Here is a 20,052-nt window from a genome sequence, read left to right as displayed (position 1 = left end):
CCTTTTTGCCATGGCAGGTTCGGTGACAGGGTAAGTCTCCTACTTGGAGAAGCTGATCTGTCTTTAGCTGCCATTATTTATGCCACCTCCCATTCTGTCATAGACAAACGAGGATATGTGAAGAGCCTGGAAGTTAAAGTAAAAGGACTTCTTCATGAAAACAGGTTGTTTCCTCCTATTCAATCTGCCATAGGCTCAGAACAAGATGTGGTAACGGAAGAACATGGAAAGGTCAGGTTATTTTCTTTAAATACTTTTGTGGCTAGAACAGCTTACAAAAGTGTCTCAAGATCATAACTTAAGCATGATATACAAAATGCGTCCAGGATCTTGCCTCAGATTGACTAGCATTGGATTCTTCCTAAGAAGGGGAAAAAAGTGAACAAAGAAAGAAATTATGAGTGTTTTGTCAGGGGAGTGCCTGCCCTTAAAGAAAGTCCTTCTTGAACATCAACAGTTGGAAACTGATCTCTGAGCTCAGGGTCCCCAAATTAAACTATATAATTAACAAATGAGTACAGTACTTTTTTGGAGTAGAGTCTGTAATTCTGCAAGTACTTAAATTATGAAATAAGGGGGAACTAAAAAGTGCATACTACTACTTCTTTAGAGCTGCAGACAGCAGCAAAATGCTGGAAAGGCTGTGTAGGGGCATTTGTAAGTTCATCCCTGGGGCTGATCTAGGCACCTGGGATAATGACATTTGAAATGCAACAATAGCTAGTGGTGTGACTAGAAATATGCCAAGGAAAAGCACTTAAAGCCCCACCCCATGCTACTAAAATGAGCAGGGCTGTTCCTTGACTTTGTTACAACACTGTAGCTGAGCTATATGTCTAAGGTTATATTCTTGTTAGAACACGATCAAGGTCCCAGCCATACTGCATATTTTAATCATGCTGTAATTGCACCAGGGGACAACAGCAGGATAACCAGGTCCTAAGATACTGACATATTTGAGGTGAAGTCAGAGAGAGCAAGAGAATATCCAGAAGTAGAAAAGACAGCATAGATGAAGTGCCTTAGGGGAAAAGACTCATGTCTGCCAGAAAGTCAGAATAAGATGGGCCTGCATAGAAATCCCATGATAGATTTACCGGCGCAGCAGTTTGATAGGTATACTTGCAAGTATAAATTCATTAAGACTTGCTCTGGTTAAAAATCAACCAGTGTGCCTTGCAGTGGAAGCAAAAGAAGTATGCTGTATAATAAGAACAGAGAACTAATGAGAATTCTCCAAGCATGTATCAGAAACCTCTTGATTTTCTTTACTACAGTATTCCTCTGGAGAAACCCCCCATTCCGATAGCTGGCTACTCCCTTAATAGCACTGAATCACCCACTTTATCTTGCCTTTACCCAAAAGACTGTCCCTAGCATACTGTGGTGCTACTCACTCCATTCCCTGGAACTTTCAACAAAAAAACACACTGCTGCAGAAGGAAGTCAAGTCAAGTAACACAGCTGTGCTTAAAAAGGAAAAACTGTGTGTGTGCATGTGGAGGGGAGGATACAGAGATAACGATACATATCATGCAGGCCAACAAGGCACCCCGTCAGAATCAGGGAAAATTCTTCAGAAGCTACATCAGGCCAAACATGCTTGCTTTTATGGTGCTGAGAGTTTGGCAGGTATCATCATTTGCTGTCATCTCTGTTGACCAGATACCTATTCATTAACTATTCTTCTTTATTTATGTTATTTATCCTCACTCTAATAGCCAAAGGTTCTATCAGTTATCAGGTTGAGATAAAAGCCAGATTTCAGGGTTCAATAAGAATAATAAATAGAGCTAATACATGACCAAACTGCAGCCCTGAGAATTATCTCCAAGTTTCAAAATATACAAAGCATCAAATAGGAAGGAGTAACAGCATCTCATTTGCATTCATACAGCTTTTAATGTAGTACACGTACTATGCTGCTAAACAAAGAAATAAATCCAAGTAGTTATTTTATTTTTTGATGTTAAATGTGCAAAAATGCACATAAGGGACGCAGAGTGACAAAGTATGTGTCAACAGGAACTTCAGCATAACCATGGTCCAGAAGAAAATGCTGACTTCGGAAGCCCAAGACTCCCAAAAGCTGGAGAGCATCCCAATGGGAGGCTTCTTCCTAATATACAATGTCACTTCTACTCTTCCTCTACAAGTCCATTATCAACTACACTGTGAGACTGAACGCTGGTCTATGGGCATTCTTAGCACTCTCAATCCAGCCATTCTTATGGCATTACTTATCTGGATTTTAAAGTAATACGAAAAAAACTCCTCACTCCACTGAACTTGCCTTCATGAGACTACAAAGCAAAGAATCATATTCTAAGAGAATTTTGGTCACTTGACATATAGGGTTCACATTTTAGGAGAAATACCAGAAGCAATGAAGTTACCTACAATGTCAGAAGAGTTACCTAGAGTTTGTGCACACTGTAGGAAACCTATGAGATGCAGTGAAACCCCAAAGGAACTTCTGGTCATCCCTTTGCTTGATCGGCCACAAACTCAACTGAAGACGAGGAATCCTAAGGGTACTGCCACAAAGAAGTAAGCTACATGCAGAGCATCTTGTAAGGTATCTCGTCTGAGTGGGAGAAAGGGATTGCTCCAAGCCTGAAACGCATCCAAGCAGAGTCAGCTTTTGCACACTAAATCTGAAGGCCTCTCAGAGCAGGTGTCTTTCAGATTGTTCATGTTCAAAGATGTGTCAAGGCTCCTTCCTCAGCTGTCCATGTCAAAGTAGTGTAGTGTCTCTCTCTGCATTGGACAGAGTTAAAAAAAAAAAAAATCACATCAGATAAACCCAAATTTCAGACTGCTTAGCTGAAGCTTGTCTGAATGAGCCAGGTCTCTTTGGCAAGAAAAAATTGGGCTGGGTGTCTTGCAACAACACCCCTTCTTGAAGCAATCTGCTACTTCCAGAAGTTTCATCCATTCCTGTACAACATGAGATTGGCCATCTTAGAGGAGATAAAATAAGTATCTGAGAAAATCCAGAAACCAAAAGCAGAGCATATTACTAAAAGTAGGGCTACCATGCTATATAGCAGAATCCCCCATTGCAATATTGGGTAGGTAACAGAAAGACAATTCTCCTTACAGTTAGGAAGAAAAAAAAAATCCTGCCTGTGGCCAGAGCTGCATCTACAATGTGTTGGTTGGAGCAGTCTGCAGCCACCTTTATCTTGAATGCTGAGGTGTGGCTCATGTAGCTAGCACGCCCTAACATGCAATGCACATCTAGATTTGAGTGAGCTTTTATCAGATCAAAATGAAGTACTGCTTGCTGGGACCCGTAGTCTCTGAGGGCTGTATCTCCTTATAAGAAGACAGAGGGCCACAGGGCACGTCACGGAACTCCACAGATTGCATGTGGCCCTCCCACGGTTAGTTTGCAACATGACACACTGCCAGGAGAGAGATCAGATTGGAAATCTGGGCTGACAAGACAACAAAAACTGAAAAATCTTATGAAGATAGATCTCTCAGCTTAGAAAAGCAGAGGAAGAAAACACCTGAGATACGCGAGTCCTCCAGCAGGTACACTGCATACTTGTTACTTTTTCCCTCTACATACTAACAAACCAATAGCCATGTATATTATTTAAATTGGCATTAACAGAAAAAAAATAATTAAATAAAAAAAAAAAAAAGTGGAGGGAAATACCTTTGCTTTTCCCTCTCAAAAAAAAAAAAAAAAAAAAAAAAACAAGTTGTTAATAGCCATCTGGTCACCTCCTTTCACAACAGTTTATTACAAACAGCCCAGAACCCAGAAGACTGTTATCAACCAGTCTTCTAGGTTGTATTTGCATCTCAACTATTACCTCTCCAAGTAAGGAGGTCCATCACTTCAGCAGAACAACTTGCAGAATTAAGTTTGTTCTTTGCTGTGCTTTTATTTTCCAGGCAAATCCCTGAAGAGTTATACCACACTTTACATGGATAGCATGACAGCTTTCGGGATAAATTACTTGAGATGGTGTGGGGCTTTATACTTGTTTTGTGAACAAGAAAATTGAAATACCTAGGGAAAGCTTGGTTTGAAGCAATCCCTGTTTAATGCTTAAATGCTTTTTCCCTTTAAAATGCAAAATTTGGAAACTGTTCCCGCTGTTACTTCAAAAAGCAATGACTTTCCCCAGTATATCTGGTGTTAATGTGACTCTTGAACCATGTCACACACAAAAATCAGAAGTTTTCAAACAGAAAATAGAGAGAGGGTTCGTCCATGTATTTTTCACTCCTGCGTTTCCTTTTAGTTCACCTCCTGGTCTTTTCAGTTTCCCTAGTTCTCCTGCTTGTGCTTTCACAAAGCTTTAGAACTAGAAGAGACCACTCAGAGTAAGTTGGTCTGCCTGCATCTGTAATACAGGCCACAGTATTTTAGTCTTCACTTGCCCTTTTCCTTCTCTCTATCATGACTGTCATCCACAGCTGCTTTTCTGCTCAGACTGACTCATCATCTCAAAGGATGAATTTCCATTTGGCTAACAAATTCCACTCTCAGAAAAACTCTGCACCACAACAACAAAAGGAAAATTGACAGCTTCTTTTTAAAAATATTTTGACGTATTATAAGAAAGTAATGTCCAGAAAACATTATAAAAATACATATAATACAGGTCACCATAATCATCAGCATGGCCAATGATTCTACACTTAGACCAAAAAGAAAAACACATTAAAAAGTTTTTAATCACTCCAGAATAACTGCAAGGATAAGCGCAAATGTCTCGTGTGTGTATATGTGTGTGTGTGTGTATATATATATATATATATATATATGATCACAATCCTTTAATTATATAAATAAAGGATCACAAATAAAAATCACAAGCACTGTTCTTATCACTTTAGGGCTTTATTCCATGTGCATACAGCTCCCAATCAACTTTATGAGTCACATTCATTTACAACTATGACAGTCCCATTAATAGACACCTCTGATTTGAGTAAAATCTCTATTAATACTTAATAATCAAAGCTGAGCAAGAAGAGAAAAACCTGTATAGAGGAGCCCACCACACAGTTAAATGGGAATAGACATATACAGCAGACATATACAGCATAAGTGAATTTTTGCCCCGATTTCTAAGATTAGAAATTATAAAACAAACAACTAGCATATGCTCCTAGTTAAAGCATGGTGGGCTATCCTAGTTGGCAACTGTTATTCCAGCATTGCACAAAGGTGAGGAATTAAGTTGTATTTGTCAGGTTCCTGACATCAATAAAAATGTAAAGATGCTGCTCAGAGCTATTGTGCATTCTGACTTTGCCAAATCTAGTCTCAAAAAAAGTAAAAAATAAAATAAAACAACACAGAAGAACAACAGGAATAGAGCCATTCGGAAACTATTTTTTCCAAGAAACTGGTTAAGGGTATGAGTCACAAAAACACTGACTAGTATTTTCATTTACCTCTCTTACTCCAGGAGCTCTTTGTTACATATCCAAACCCAGGACCAGCAGCCATAAGAACTTGCTGGCTCCCTCCCTACATGATCTCATTTCTGGGCCAGAAGGTACAGCTAAGCAACAGCAGATGGCCATTGGAGGCTATCCAGACATACAGCGAGGTAGCTGCACCCGATCCTCAACAAGCAATCTAGCATTTGCTCTAGAGGAGGGGAAGGCAGAAACGAGAGATGAATGCTGGAACAGAGGGCTACAAGAACGGTCAATCAGCCCACATCAAAAAAAGACTACCTTCACCTAATATATTAGTCATACTAATTTAATTTCAGTCATAAAACTCACAAGTTTCTAGCTACTCACCACTAAATCACAACCCTCAGCAAACAGCAGCTGATTACAAACATCAGATGGATCAAAATAATTTCCTTCCTGTTGAAATACACCTGGACTGCGCTTTGCATCTACATTTTACACTGTTCAGGTGACACAAAAGTGTCACTCACTATACTGCAATGTTAGTTTATACCAACTTTTTACAAGGCTCAAAACATTACATTCAAAAAATTATATTTTATGTGCACATGATTACAGTGCTCTCAAATCTTTGTTGAGCTGTTTTCACTACTAATGAGATGTAGAACACCTTGCAAATGTTTTTACTGCTGTGCAGTACCACAGCTCCGCTGAGGATGTGAAATGTCTACGCTGACCAACACGTCAGAGGAAGTCTCAGTAGAGCGCATGCGCTAACTGAGCAGGAATTCAGCCAGAACAGCGCAAAAGAGCAAGAGCTCTTTTCTAGTGCTCTGTATGCATCCTCTTACACAGCACAACATCCTTCAGCATCACAATTACATAAGGTTTACAGCTTGTAGGAAAGATATATGACAAGCAAAACTGTTTTCAGCACTCAAGTTAATTCACCTAAGGCTACCTCAAGTGTGCTTGTGATACTCTGCAGCTATTTTGTGACTGCAATGCACACAGCCTTCCTCGAAAAAGAACTTTCTAATGGAAGAGACTATAAATACTTGCTAATTCAACCTTTTCTGTACTAAATTCCTTCTGGAACTGAAACCCTAACTCAGAATATCCATATAAGAACAGAAAGTGTGGCTATGCACAAGTAGTATATTTTACAAGTACTAAGGCCAGTAAGGTTGTTTTCTCTAAGCCAGCATTAAAAAATCAGTATGCAATATTGCACACAGTTAACCAGTAGAATATAAGACAGAACAATTATTTTTAAAAGCGCTGGACTAACACAGTGCCTTGTTTTGCAAAAGGATGTTATAAAGATACCTTTCCGTACAACACTATAAATCCAGTATCAGATCCATTAAATCTTTTTCAAAGTTCTACAATTTGTAGTTCTAACAGTGTCTGAATTTCTTTTAAAATACTACAATTGTTCACCTATTAAGATTGACAATCATAAAAACTAAAATAAACACCAGCAAATGCCTGAAAAATTAAGATTGATTAGATGGCTATTGATAAAGACTACCAATGTGGAAATCGCAAGTTACCTTATATCTTTATATACTCATTTCTAACAGCTTTCTTTGGATTACTGGCTTTCGTTCTTCCTATTTCATACAGCGTTTCATTATTTTCCCCACTATGCTTTTTCCACTGAAGATGATGAGCTATGTACCCAAAACACCATCCCAGCATTAGGTCTCCTACCACATATAGATGTAAAGAAAATCCAGAATGCCAGGAGAGCTCTCAGCATCAATGTCCTCCCAGAGAGCACTTCCAAGGCTCTCCCTGCAGGGAATACATGATGCCCTCCTGCAAGAGCCAAAAGGTAACAGGCACTGCTGTATGTTTGTTCTATGAGCAGAATCTATAATTACTGCTTTTAAACCATGGAGACTAACATGATATTTTTACAAGGAGCCCTGGAAATTTTAGGAACTGCTTTTATTTTGTATTTATGTGCAGAGGAGAGGGGTGTGTGGATTCATTTCTTTCAGTTCACAAGTGCCAGATGCTACTGGAAAAGGAGGACAAAAGTAAGAGAATTAGAACTCCTTTATATACTCTATATATACACCTTTATATATTCCCATAGACTTCTCTGAACACTTTATATATTCCCATAGACTTAACAGTACAGAAACAGAAGGGTAACCCTGCCTTGGGTTTGCTTCCACCCCCACCTCTTTCTAGTGGGGTCTAGACAAATGCATCTCAGAGCCCAAATGCACTGCTCAACAGATCACACAGCACCCTGCACACAGTGAGCCCATGAACTGGCCCCTTGCTACAGGCCATCAGGCACCAATAAGATACCTGGCACTTTTGGTACAGAAGAGCATTGTGTGACAAGCAGGAAGCCTAAAAACCAGCAGGGCAACAGCCCCCATAACAGATGAAAGCAGGGCTGATGAGAACTGCCAGATTTGTTGCAAACTGCAAAACTCTGGCACAAGAGTCAATTGCACATCTAACACTCAACGTGTGAGGCTTAGTAAATCTTGTCACGAATGCTAATACTTCACTAAGGAAAAACAACAGGAAAAAAAGATTAGTGGTAAGACTTAACTCTGCAGATTTTCCATTAAAAAAAAAATTACAGGCGGTGAAGCCACCACATTCATTGCAGCAGGCAGATGTTTTGTAAAACGTCTGTAAAATACATGCTTTTGTCTATTGGCAGCTCTGGATGTCAGACCAGGCTCATGCCCAAAAGCAATGGTCAGTTAGCATCCACCCCTGAAGCCACTCCCATATTGGAAAGGGTTAAAAAAAGAAATGTACCTTCACTCAGGAGGTTTAGAGAAGTGGGAGAAGGGTATGGAGAAAACCCAAGTGAAAGCTCCTATTTTGTAAACTACATATTATTTGTACGTATATTCAGGAGCTGCACTCCTATGCATTATGGATGAAAGCATCCCATATGTGAGCTTGGGAACTGAACACTCAAACTGGGATGCAGAACTGCATTTTGGTGGTCCTTGCAGTTCACACTGAGAAAGATCAAAACCTAACCCTACAGAAAACAGCCAGCACATCTGAAAACACCTAACAAGCTGGATTTACTTTTGTGCTACAGATCATTCAATCCTTTTCAGCCTCATTCTTCTCGGAATTACCAGAGAACAATATAAACAGTTATTTAAAGAGGCTCAAAGCATGTGAAAAGCCTCTCTCTAAAAATGCTTCAGCTCTGATGCTACAGATTGCTAGTGCTGCTTGCTTTTTACAGTGCTTCACTAGACAGTTTCATCATGGTTCCCGATAACGAAGTTCTTCACCTGTCATTATCGGGGTCCTGTTCATTTCAGCTATAATCCAGGTGAAGGTAAAGACTTCATCCCAAAAATGACTTAAAAAAAAAAAAAAAAAAAAAAAGCTCTTTAATTTCAGACATCCTTGAAAAATAAACAAATAGGATTCAGTCAACATTCTTCCCACTGCGATAGAATGCCTTCTGCTCATTCAGGAACTTTTGCTAACATCTGCACAGCAAGCTCACCCGAACAAAAAAAGATCTCAGCGCAGCTACTGAAGGGTTGAGGATACTGTATGAGAATTAGTGCCCTGGAATTTGCCAGCTGTAAACCCTGTATTCCTTTCCTTGCAGTGATTGTTAAAGGAGGCAGCAGCTAGTTTATAATCTGCTCAGCTATTTCAGCTATGTACCTCAGCTAGTCAATATGAATCATCTTCTGTTATGCAGTTTTGCAGTTTCCAAAAAAAATAAGTGGCAGGCTAGTTTACAGTAAAAGAGTAGGTCTTGTTTCAGGTAAGGGCCATCACATACACAACATACATCCATGAGTAACTAACGAACAAAAAAAATATAACTTGCATCTCAGATAACTTCCTTGCTGTTAGGAGTAAACGGCAAGCAAGCGGGATTCGGTGACATGCAACACAGCCAGTGATTACTGATACAGTAAACCAGTCGATGGAGTCTGGTTCTGGGAAGCTTTAAGAGGAAGACTACTGCAGAAGAAAATGGCTATACCATTAGACATGAGCCAGGTCACTTGACCAAAGCCTACTCTGCATGACAGCCACGTAAACTGCGATGCTGTTTGTACTAACTTGTGACTGTCTCCAGGACGGGGAAGAGGCCATAAGCCAGAAACTCCCTTCTTCAATCCCTCGTCAGTATCTTAATGCCCTTTGCAAAGACAGGGTATGTTCAAACTGCTGCGCTACAGCTCTCCCCTCAGAAGCCGCAGGCAAGCAGGCAGAGGTGAAGTAGCCCTGCTCTACAGGGTATCATATCAACTCCTTGTCAATCTCTCAGAATGCAATAGATAAAATGGCCCAAAACATTCTCCCTACTTCTTTCCTTTCCTGATATTTTGTACAATCCTGTTACTGCACTGACACACTCTCTTAAGCTTCATCTTTTTATCATTAAAATGTTTTGCTCTCAGTTTTGAAAGCCTATGCAATGGCAGGTCATAGCAAAACCAGCTGCCATTAAAATGATGTTTTCTGTAACTCTTTTTTTAGACTTGCTCTGGTACCTGAAAATCAAATGTGACTTTCATTTTTCTTGTTTCACCTCCAGTAGCACAGGTCTTAAAGGCCAAATTATGCCTTCAGTTACACATTTACAGCTCTACATACTTCATACCCTCTCCCTGCCCCTGTAAAATATTACATGTGGAGCTACAGGAATTGGCACTGTGTAGCAAGCTTTTCTTTATTACCTTCTCAGGGAATGGACAAAACTGGCAGCTACCATATTTTAACTAAGTTTATTAATAGATCATTTACTAATTTTGCTGTGACTCAAGCCAAATTCTATGGTCAGTGACTGTTTCCACAATTCACATTTCCTATACATGCTCTTGTGATTGCTACACATAGATGCCTGTGTAGGATCCATTTTGCTTAGCTGTTATTATCATCTACACTTCTGCCTCTGCAGCACCAACTTGAGCTTTTTGTCTCAATCAATTTCCCTGTAGAGGCCTGAGTTCTCACACAGAGAGGACGTGGGACTGAAGTGGATGCACACTGACTGCCTTAGGATCTACTGACAATACTGAAAATAACTTAACCTTCATCTCCAAACAGGGATATCCTCATTGAAGAATTCCTCTCCTAGAGCCTCTTCCAGTAGGATTCAGAAGAAAAAGAATAACTGCACGTATCTGCTATTTGATATGAGGGCCTTCGATGAGCTACAAACCAGCAATACAGTTAATCAGAGGGAATTCCTCTGGATACAATGAAGTGTACTCTAAAGCCATCAAAGCAAGAGAATTCAGAGTAAAAACAGAGATGCTTTTCCCACCCTGAACATGAGAAAGCATCTCAGCCCATTTCTGTTGCACAGATGAAGTCAAGCCAATGGGATATTGGGAGAATAATTCCAGATCAGGATACACGTTTATTGTAAAACATGTTCCAAGTTAAAGCTTGTGCTTCTTTTTTTTGTAAACAGTGTTACTAAGATAACCTAAAAACAAGAAAAAGCAAGAGACCTCCTAGCAATACTCATTTAGCAGAACACCTGTGAAAAACATTTTAGAAAGAGACTACGTAAGGTTTCAAGCAATTCTCTTAAGTTAAAAGGGAAAATACTCTAGCACGGTATTAAATGTATCCCCTTCAGTAAGAAACATCACATGCATGGCATTTTAAAAACATATGAATTCAAACTGCATAGCTATTTCTTCTAAAAATAAACCTTCAATTACAGTTATTTGCTGAAGTAATACCTCTGCTAACTGTTAAACCGTTTTGAATCATTACTAAAGCTGAAGATTGGCTGACCTTTACTAAAATTAATAAGCATGAATGCTATTTTGCAAAGAGCATTACTGCTGTGGCATGTTGACTGAGAATATCAAAGATAGATCTTTGCCAGATGTTCAGACATAGAAGAATCACCAAAATATTTTTAAACCATAGCAATAAAATACAGTAAGGTGTACCTTATAAAACTATTGGGATGTAATCCCAAGGAGGAACACTACTCTGGACTGCTTTGGGAACTGGGTTAGACCTTTGATGGTCTGAAAGGCAAGAATAATTAAAATACTTTCTCTCATCACTTGCTAAGACATCTTTGCATAAGTTACAATTTAACTTAATTGTTATTTTCAAGTCTCATCTGTACATTAGTAGTGACAGTGGGGCTAAGTGAAATATCCTTTCAGGAGAAACAGTCCTGTGGAAAACTAAGACAAAAGAGATGAGAAGGCAGTATCAATGGATTTTCTCCAACTCTCCTTTACATTGTCCAGTGAAATTTGTAAACTGAAATTTCTTAAAGGTTTATAATTAAACTTGAAGAACTCACCACAGAACCAACATGAACCACTAATAATATTAAAATTGTCCATTATGCATCAAAAACTTCACGTATCTACTTCAAAGCATCAATTTCAACTTTGCAAGAAATAATTCTAAATTTTTTCCCTAACTCAGACAAGGAAACAATTTAAGTAACTTTGAACCCTATTTTCCAACTTATATTTAAAAATGCTTGAAGTTATGTTTCAGATTTTTTCCCAAAACCACAAGAGGTATATTAATACACTCTGTTTAAAGATGGAAATCAACACCATTATGGGTGCTGACTGTATTATGGGAATTATGGGAATTCCAAACATTATTGGAAATCATTCCAAATCAAGAACGTTAAAGGAATATATAATGGGGTAAAACACAATAAAATACAAATAACTGACTGGACTGGAACACTCTAAGAGTTGTATGTAGTTCACACATTTTCCTCTGCATTATCAGATTTTTCTAGATAGTGCTAGATCTGTGAAAGAAAATTAACGCTTTCACTAAAAGCACAGAAAATAATATTAAAAGTCCAGGAACAGCTAAAAGAAACATAAGGCAACATACATTTTAATACTTATTTTCTCATCAGGTACATTATTCTTTAAATCTAAGTGATGGTGATTGTTTTTTGGGAGAGCAAGAAAGTGACATTTTTTTTTTCCTTATAGCAGTTAACACTAACTCAACCCATTTTTTTAATTAAAAGTTACCATAAGCACCATCAAAAACCTCTGAGTTCTGCTTTAAGATAGCTCCCTGGAATGAAGATCCCTCTCATCTTAATTAACTCCCAGGACAAAATCCTGGCCTCAGTGAACTCTGTGGCTGAACTCTGTGGCAAAACTGCCACCAGTTCAGGAAGGTGACCAGTTCTCTCCAAGATGCCCATGGGAGGCTCTTTGAGGCCATTTACCTCTGCACCAGCTCCTCTTGGAAATGTTCTTTGTTGAGCAACTCTAGCCCCAGCCAGTATTCACTTCTCTGTGGGACTGAAATACTTTAGCTACTATAGCTGTTTCTGCTGAGTTAGTCCTCGTAACAATGCATTTGCCTAAGATGTATATGCACCTAATCTGTTCAAACTGCACTGATAGCTTTACTTGCCAGTGTCTGGCACCTGGAGCCCGGGATGACACTGAACATCTCCATAACACCTGTCATTCAAAGTTTTCCCTTCATCTACGTAAATGTTTTCCCTGCAAACAACTGCCTGCTCTTGTGTGGTCTATACTCTTTCAACTGCACTTCAGAGACAAACAGAAGTGTTTCTCTCACTTCCCATACATATAATCCCACTTTCTCCAGTCCTCGGGTGAGACATTCATATTGCTGCTTGTTACCTTTCTGTGTGTTTGCCTGCAGATCTCAGCCACATCAGACCATGGCCAGCTGTCCAGTACTGCATGGAAGGTGAGTCCTCAGCAGGGGGGAGTTCCATACTCTGTTCTGATGGAAGAGAGCACTCAGCTCCTGAAGGATTCAAGGATTCACCTGCACAAACAAGAATGCTTCCATTTGTGAAAAGCTCCTTAAAAATGAAAGAGCCTTTCCTACAATTGATCCCAATTGTCCCAAAGTCCCTTCAATGTTGGGATGTTGGGACATCTTAGAAGTTAAGGAGAGTGTACAGACAGTACTTTCATCTGTTAACTATTTATGACCAGACCTTTCCCTGAGACAATGACTTCATGCTTGGAAGAATATGCTTATAGTTGAGTAATTTTATAGAAATAAAGGCAGAATCAGTTTTGTTTTGTTTTTTTTTTTTAATGTCAAAATACAACAAAAACAGTGTTGACTATTAACTTTCATGTCAGTATTTCAACTGAGGAAAATAAAACCTAACATATTTGTCAAGGAATAATATAGCCAGCAGTTTAAAACAAATGGCCTGCAAGATAGTCAGCCCAAGCAAGTATTTTCTTCCATGCTGAAATAAAGACTTTCCAATTTCATTTATATATTTTAAGTATTCAGAAACAGACTTGACTAAAGAACAGCAGTTGGGGTTGTTTTCCTTTTTTCTTTCTTTTTTTTTTTCCAAGTGTTCTAGCCAACAGATTCACAAAGGATTTAAGATTTTTTAAAAACAAGCAAGAGTCATGAGGTCACAGATACCAAGTTTTCCTCTTATTATAAAAATGTAAATGCTACTGGTTTACAGTACAGTCTTTATATTTGTTACAGGACAATCAGCTACAGGGCCTTCTAGTATTTTAGAGCAAAAGCACATGAAATTTTTAGCAGCCATTCTCTGGAGGGAAATTTCAAGGTGACTAGAACAGTCCTTCATATGGATAAAAACATGCTTATAATTAAAACAGACTTCTTACATGATCATTTTGCATTTCTCATTCATGTTAGCAGACTGCAAAAAAGTTATGGACACTTGAAAAGACAAAGCTATAATTGATGTTATTTTAATTTTGTATTATAAAGAAGCAAGCTATATAATCCTGTTTAGAAGTAAAATGCTACTTGAAAATAAACTAAAATTCTACTTGAACTGAAATGCTTCTCGAAAGTCTGAGAGGCTATGGGGAACTATTCATTATCAAGACAGTAAAACAGCACACAAAGTTCACAAATTATTCCTGGATTTCACAGCAGCACTTGAAGACTATCACACAAAATGCAACAAATGAGGTTGCACAAGAATTTGAGACGTGAGGAGGTCTCGGATTAAAAGGGTAAGGGCAAGCTCAGAAACATGGAATGTCACATTAAAGTCAGCCATCTAGAGTTTTCAGTCCTTTCTCTAGCAGCTTGTGACTGTGACCCTGCTCTTGGTGCAGTTGGTATTTGCAGGCAGTATTTTAACTATGGAGTCAGCCTGTCTAAGTACACTCAGGCAGCCGCTAACAGGAGTCAGCTGGAGACAGCTGCTTTCCCTCAGCTGATAAACAGCTCTCCAGGTTCAGTCTCTCCATGAAGAAACACAGAAGACACTTCCACCCTGCATTGACTGCACACATGCAGAGCAGCGGAAGACCCTCAACAAAGTTCTGCACGACTTTTATTTCCTCTGCATGAAGTTCGCCAGGCCTTGCCCAGTCTCGTCTTTGAGCCTACCACCACACAACTGCCTCCCCAACTGCTTCATTAAAGTCATCTAAGATCTACATGGCCCCTACCCTGTCTTTGAGTACTACTGGCGTAATAGGAGGCTTATGTATGCAGCAATTCACAATGCTGTCGTTCTGTACGAGAAAAAAGGGATGAAATTTGTTTTCAGGGCTGACAATTTAGCTTGTTTTGTTTGTTTTTTAAATAATAATGATACTAAAACTCTCTATAAGCAGAGAAAGAGGAACTATACAAGATCCTGATCAAACAGCTCTCAGGCAGGAGACTGACTTACCATTTGAAACAAGAACCAATCTTCACAGGTATGCACTTTAAACTTCTTTAACTCAAGAAATGAGTAATAAGGTATAAGCCATACCTACCTATAAAATTTGCTACGATAATACACAAAATATTTCTGGGAAAACCTAAGCACATTGCAGTAAGTGAGTACATAATCAGCATACCTGGAGAAAGGCTTGGAGATCTAAAATCTTACTTGTTTTCCCTTCTCCCCGATATCTCAGCCAGTCTAGTCTATTAAAAGAAACTACTTTTCCCTACACATTTTCCCTTGCAGAAACGTGGACTTCTTTTTCAGAATGCTCTGGTCATTCCACCACCACCACCCCCCCTCTGGTTTGTACAGGTATCTGGATTAAGCCATATCCTGCCATTCAGGAGAAGAAAAATTTGTCAGTCAATGTGCAATAATGGGCAGCCCTGAAGATACAGATGCAATGACCACTAAATCTCATCTGAGAAAGCAGTTTTTTTCTAATAAAACCTGTGGATCAGTACCTAGCCATATTAAACAGAGGGAGAAATAAAGGTGGGCCAGGCAGAAAAAAGAGATTAAGGTAGGGCTTTAAACTGGAATGCTTACATTGGAAGGTCTGCATTATTTTAGACAAAGTTAGAAGATGGAAACAAGTCGACTTCACTGTGAACAATAAAAAGGGGACAAAGCATCAATAGTCCCTATTTAGGCAACTTCCCTTCCCTGTGTTGCTTTACACCCTTGCAATAATAAAAATATACAAACACAAACATATTTTACACAAAGCTACATAAAATAAAGCTTTGGGAATCAAGAATATGAAGCACTTCAGTTTTGTAGCAAACCTTCTGATATACCTGTAATTTTCATATTAAGTATAGGACAGAATTATCAGGCTGTGAAGGGAAACTTTTTGCTCTGTTTTGCTGCTTCCTTTCCTGGTGCCTCAGCTGGTCTCTCAATTTACTAAATTAAAGGCTATTTTTTTAACAGTGGGAAGATTGTTCCTTATCAGACACCATTCAGTCCAGGTCCTCAATAAGGTGTTATTGGCAAGAACTCCAAAACCTGAGAGTACAAACTGAGGACATCAGGATCCAGTTGCATCAATGCAATTCTTTTACAAAGGGATGCAAACAAGAATGCCTCATATCTGAGTTGGCAATAAAACACCTCAAACTTGGAAGTAATGCTTAAAAAAGAAAAAAAAAAGTTAAAGGAAGTATCTAATAAAAGTAGTTGTTTCTTTCCCCATACAGTCCCACCCACTTTAATTATCTTTACTCTGAACTGCAGAACTTTCTAACAAAGCAAATAATTGAGTGACAGCAGAAGGGGGAGAGGGGGCAACTTATTTATGCATTTATTTTTTATTACAGGAAGTTCCTGGAATGCAGGCCAGACAATCTAACAAAAAATGGTGAGCAAATAGCTACTGGAAGATTTCTCAGGATTTATGAAAGCAATTTTCCTGATTATCCTCTGCCAAGAATTAGAGGAAACTATTCCCAATGCAGTGGCAAGAAAACACGACTGGGGTCACTGTCACTCCAGCCTAATGCTTAAATCTGTTACTTTGCAAACAAAAATCAGTGACTGTAGGCATAATCATTGTCCTGGTCCTGCATATTGCACAAAGGTCCATAAAATTACTCATGTGCTTAAGTAGTCCCACATGGTTCAGTGGGTCTCATTACGTAAGTGCTAGCAGGGGTCTTAGGTCAGGATACTGCATTCCTTAAACCAGACAAATTCCCACTGAAGTGATTAGGAGCACTTCATTTGCCGAATAGAAAGAATTCCACAGGTATTTGTTTGAAGTGTGAGACAAATTTACTTTAGCCACATTTCCACCTTTCTTTAATGTTTGCAGGAAAAAGCTATTTGAGTGCAGGAGTATTAATGACCAAGGCAAATTTCAGCTGCATTCACAGGTATTTGCAACAGAAGTTTGTGTACTCAGCTACTACCACACAAGTTACCTGATCAAATCACAATGAAGCAACAACTCAAATTTCTGTATCATGCACACATACTTAACAACTCCTTGGATATGTAGGATTTTTATTAAGTTTTATACATATAAGGAAGGGTTGCCTTTCTGCAACTGAAAGGTGGGCTACATTCACTGCATTAGGCTTGAGCAGTGAGCAAGAGCTGAACAGCAAAACAATAAATTAAGCAGACATCTTGCTAAATCAGCGACACAGGACTGAACCCTTAGTGCTGTTCACTACAAATGGATCTGTTGGATTATGGGTCATTAGTTCAACCACCTTCAAAAAGTACAACCCAATAGGAATGTTATTAAACATTTATCTTCAGGGGTAGATTTACTGGAGAAGATAAGGAGGCTGTAGAGACACTGTTAGTACTGCCTATTTTGGCATGCATTCCTGTCATAAGCACCTTTCATTCATAAAAATATCTCAGGAACCCAAAGCATCCTGCAGATGTCTGCCTTTACATGTTGGGGACTGCACGCTGGCACCCTCCAGATGCTGACCAGTTATTTCCAATACACATTACCTGTTAACCTCTTGCTGCCTTCCTATTCCACAGTCAAGACACTGGGGCAAACTATTGAAAAAATACAAACTGAAAGCTGAATTTCCCAATATACAGTCAGTCCTAAGGACACGGAGCTTGCTCCTAACAGCAGGCCATCCAAATTGTTTTCGAAAACCAGAGGAATTATTTAGAAGTGGAATTTTCACGCTCCTATAGGTTTATTTAACTCTCACTTTGGGCCACCACATGTTTGAACCTGCCTCCTTCCGACCCTCTGAGTGGCTGGAGCAGGAAGGCACAAGGCAAAGAACAGGGCCTGCCTGTGAGCCCCGGGAATGCCTTAGAAAAAAATGAAATTCTCCCAGATCTTTTGCAGGTCTTAATCATAGGTCTTCAACAGGCTCCCCAGCCAATCTGTAACACAATGCCACCAACAAAAGTGTCAAAAAGATACACTGTTACTCCTGTAACAATGGTTTGTCATGGCAAAGACACAAAGACCATTAGAAGAGAAATCAGAACTAATTACCGTGTTGGCTGTAGAGGGCAATGGATCTTACTAAACTACTGTTGAAACTGTCACTGCCATACTAAGAAAGAGGGTAATTGGACACAAAAGCAGTTTCTCTCCTTTCCTGGGGAGGTCAGTTCAGGTTCTTGGAAATTTGTACCTTGGCCAATGTGCCATAAAAAAAGTAAGGAATTAATTAAGCAGGAGGAAAGCACAGTTTTCATCACCCTGGTCTATTGTTTCAGCCTTTGCAGGCACTAACATTTGTCACTGCATCAGTTTACACTCACCCATATTTGTGGTTTCCTCACACGAAATCATAACAATTTAAATTTTCATTTAAAGGTCAAATTCCAGAAAAAGAAGTCATCCTGTGAGGAGAGATGAGATGAGTTGAGTGGATTTTTTTTTTGCAGGTTCCAAGTAAGGAGATTGCAGCCAAAGGCTGAGTGCAGTTAGCTAGCTTTACTTCACACTTATTCTGATGGCTTCCTCATTGCCTCAAAGGAAGGCTTTGTTCTGATTTTAAAAGCTGTATTAGCCTTTCTAGGTTTGAAGCTCTGTATGGAAGAAGCTTACCATACTACTTTCAATTTCTCTATTATTGACATTCAAGAAAGCTGGGTAGTAAAAACTCTTTTAGATTAAAACAAATCTCATTCTGCCCTATGAATTACAATATCAATAATTATTTTTGTTGCAAAACAATTGTGACAACCAGGTCAAGCTGAGCACTTATGACTATGCATCTAGTCTCTAGAAAGTCAAACTAAGTCCTGATTTTGTGAACAAGGCAGGACCAACAACCTGAAGAAGCCCTCTGTCTTTCAAGAGTGGGTCACAGAGTTTCATATCCCTTTCATCAAGACTCAAGCAAGCTAGAGTGTTATTCCATTCCAAAAAATTAATTCCTGTTTTCAAATAGTCACAGAAATACAAACTGCGGCTTAACACACCCTAGTGGTATGAAGGATAGCTAGCTGAAAAACAAACCCAAACGAGCAACAAAAAACACCACACCACCCCAAAAACTCATACCCCCCAGAACCTACTCTGGAAATTAACAAAAAGGCAGCATATTTCACTGCTGAAAAGCACAATTTTATGGAAGGGTGTTGGCTCTTATCAGCCGCCATGCCCTTACTAGCTAGCTCTTAAAAGTAGAACAAATGTTAGGAACTTTTATGACTGGATGGGGAAAGGCAGGAGATAGACTATTAAAAAGGTATGGGGAAAAGTTAGCACAGAGCCAAAACAATCTTGCAGCTGCATTACATTATCCCAGTGGGATGTTGCCAGGCTGGCAGCAAAGTTAAGCTCTATGCTCATGAAAGTGAAGCACTGATACCACCAGCTACAACTTGCATTAAATGAACTTCCCACACCTCTGTGCCAATCCAGCTCAGTCCTGATCTGCAACAATTGTGGTGTTCCAGCCTTGGGCTGGTTTTACGCAAAGGTTGCCAGTCAATCTGTACATCCAAAATGCACAGTGATTTACAATTAAGTTTCTTTCATTCTACCACGACAGATAGTGAGGATTATTATATGTAAGCAACAGCTAGCAGTATGGGTACTTCTCTGCAAGTTACTACCCATCCCATCACAATCTAATCATAACACTTAAAATCTATAACCCTAATGAGCTCTTATATTATTCAAGCTAATTATTTTATAGTATCACAAATGTACATGGTACTTTTTAAAATACAGAATAGAGACATTATCTTTTTTAGTTGGGAGAGTTTACACTAACACAGGATAACACCTTTGGAAATATAATTTGTAGAAATAACTGTGGTAAGAAAAAACATCCTGGAAAAGCTCCACAAGGAAAAGTAGGACCGTGAAGCAGTACAGTGGATAAATATCAAAAGGACAGGCTATGCATATGGTAAGACAAAGCCTAAAACTTTTATTCAGGTCCTTGTCAGCATGACAGAAGCTTAGCATGCCAGCTGAATGCTCTCCTTCACCTACA

General features: G+C 39.1%; 1 long non-coding RNA gene across 1 annotated transcript in view; it reads right to left on the bottom strand.

The window, feature by feature from the left end:
• Window positions 1-2,051: 2,051 nt before the first annotated feature.
• The window catches only part of LOC137858401 (uncharacterized), a 36,226-nt gene continuing 18,225 nt past the window's right edge, over window positions 2,052-20,052 (bottom strand). Inside the window, exons 3-4 of the long non-coding RNA XR_011097694.1 lie at window positions 13,044-13,194; window positions 2,052-2,760 (exon numbers count right to left, since the gene is read on the bottom strand). This is a non-coding gene — a long non-coding RNA (uncharacterized lncRNA). The remainder of the gene's footprint in view (window positions 2,761-13,043; window positions 13,195-20,052) is intronic.

Source organism: Anas acuta, chromosome 6 (genome assembly GCF_963932015.1).
Source record: "Anas acuta chromosome 6, bAnaAcu1.1, whole genome shotgun sequence".
NCBI classification, from domain to species: domain Eukaryota; kingdom Metazoa; phylum Chordata; class Aves; order Anseriformes; family Anatidae; genus Anas; species Anas acuta.
The sequence above is the reverse complement of the archived record's forward strand: the minus strand, read 5'-3'. Positions and strand labels throughout refer to the sequence as shown.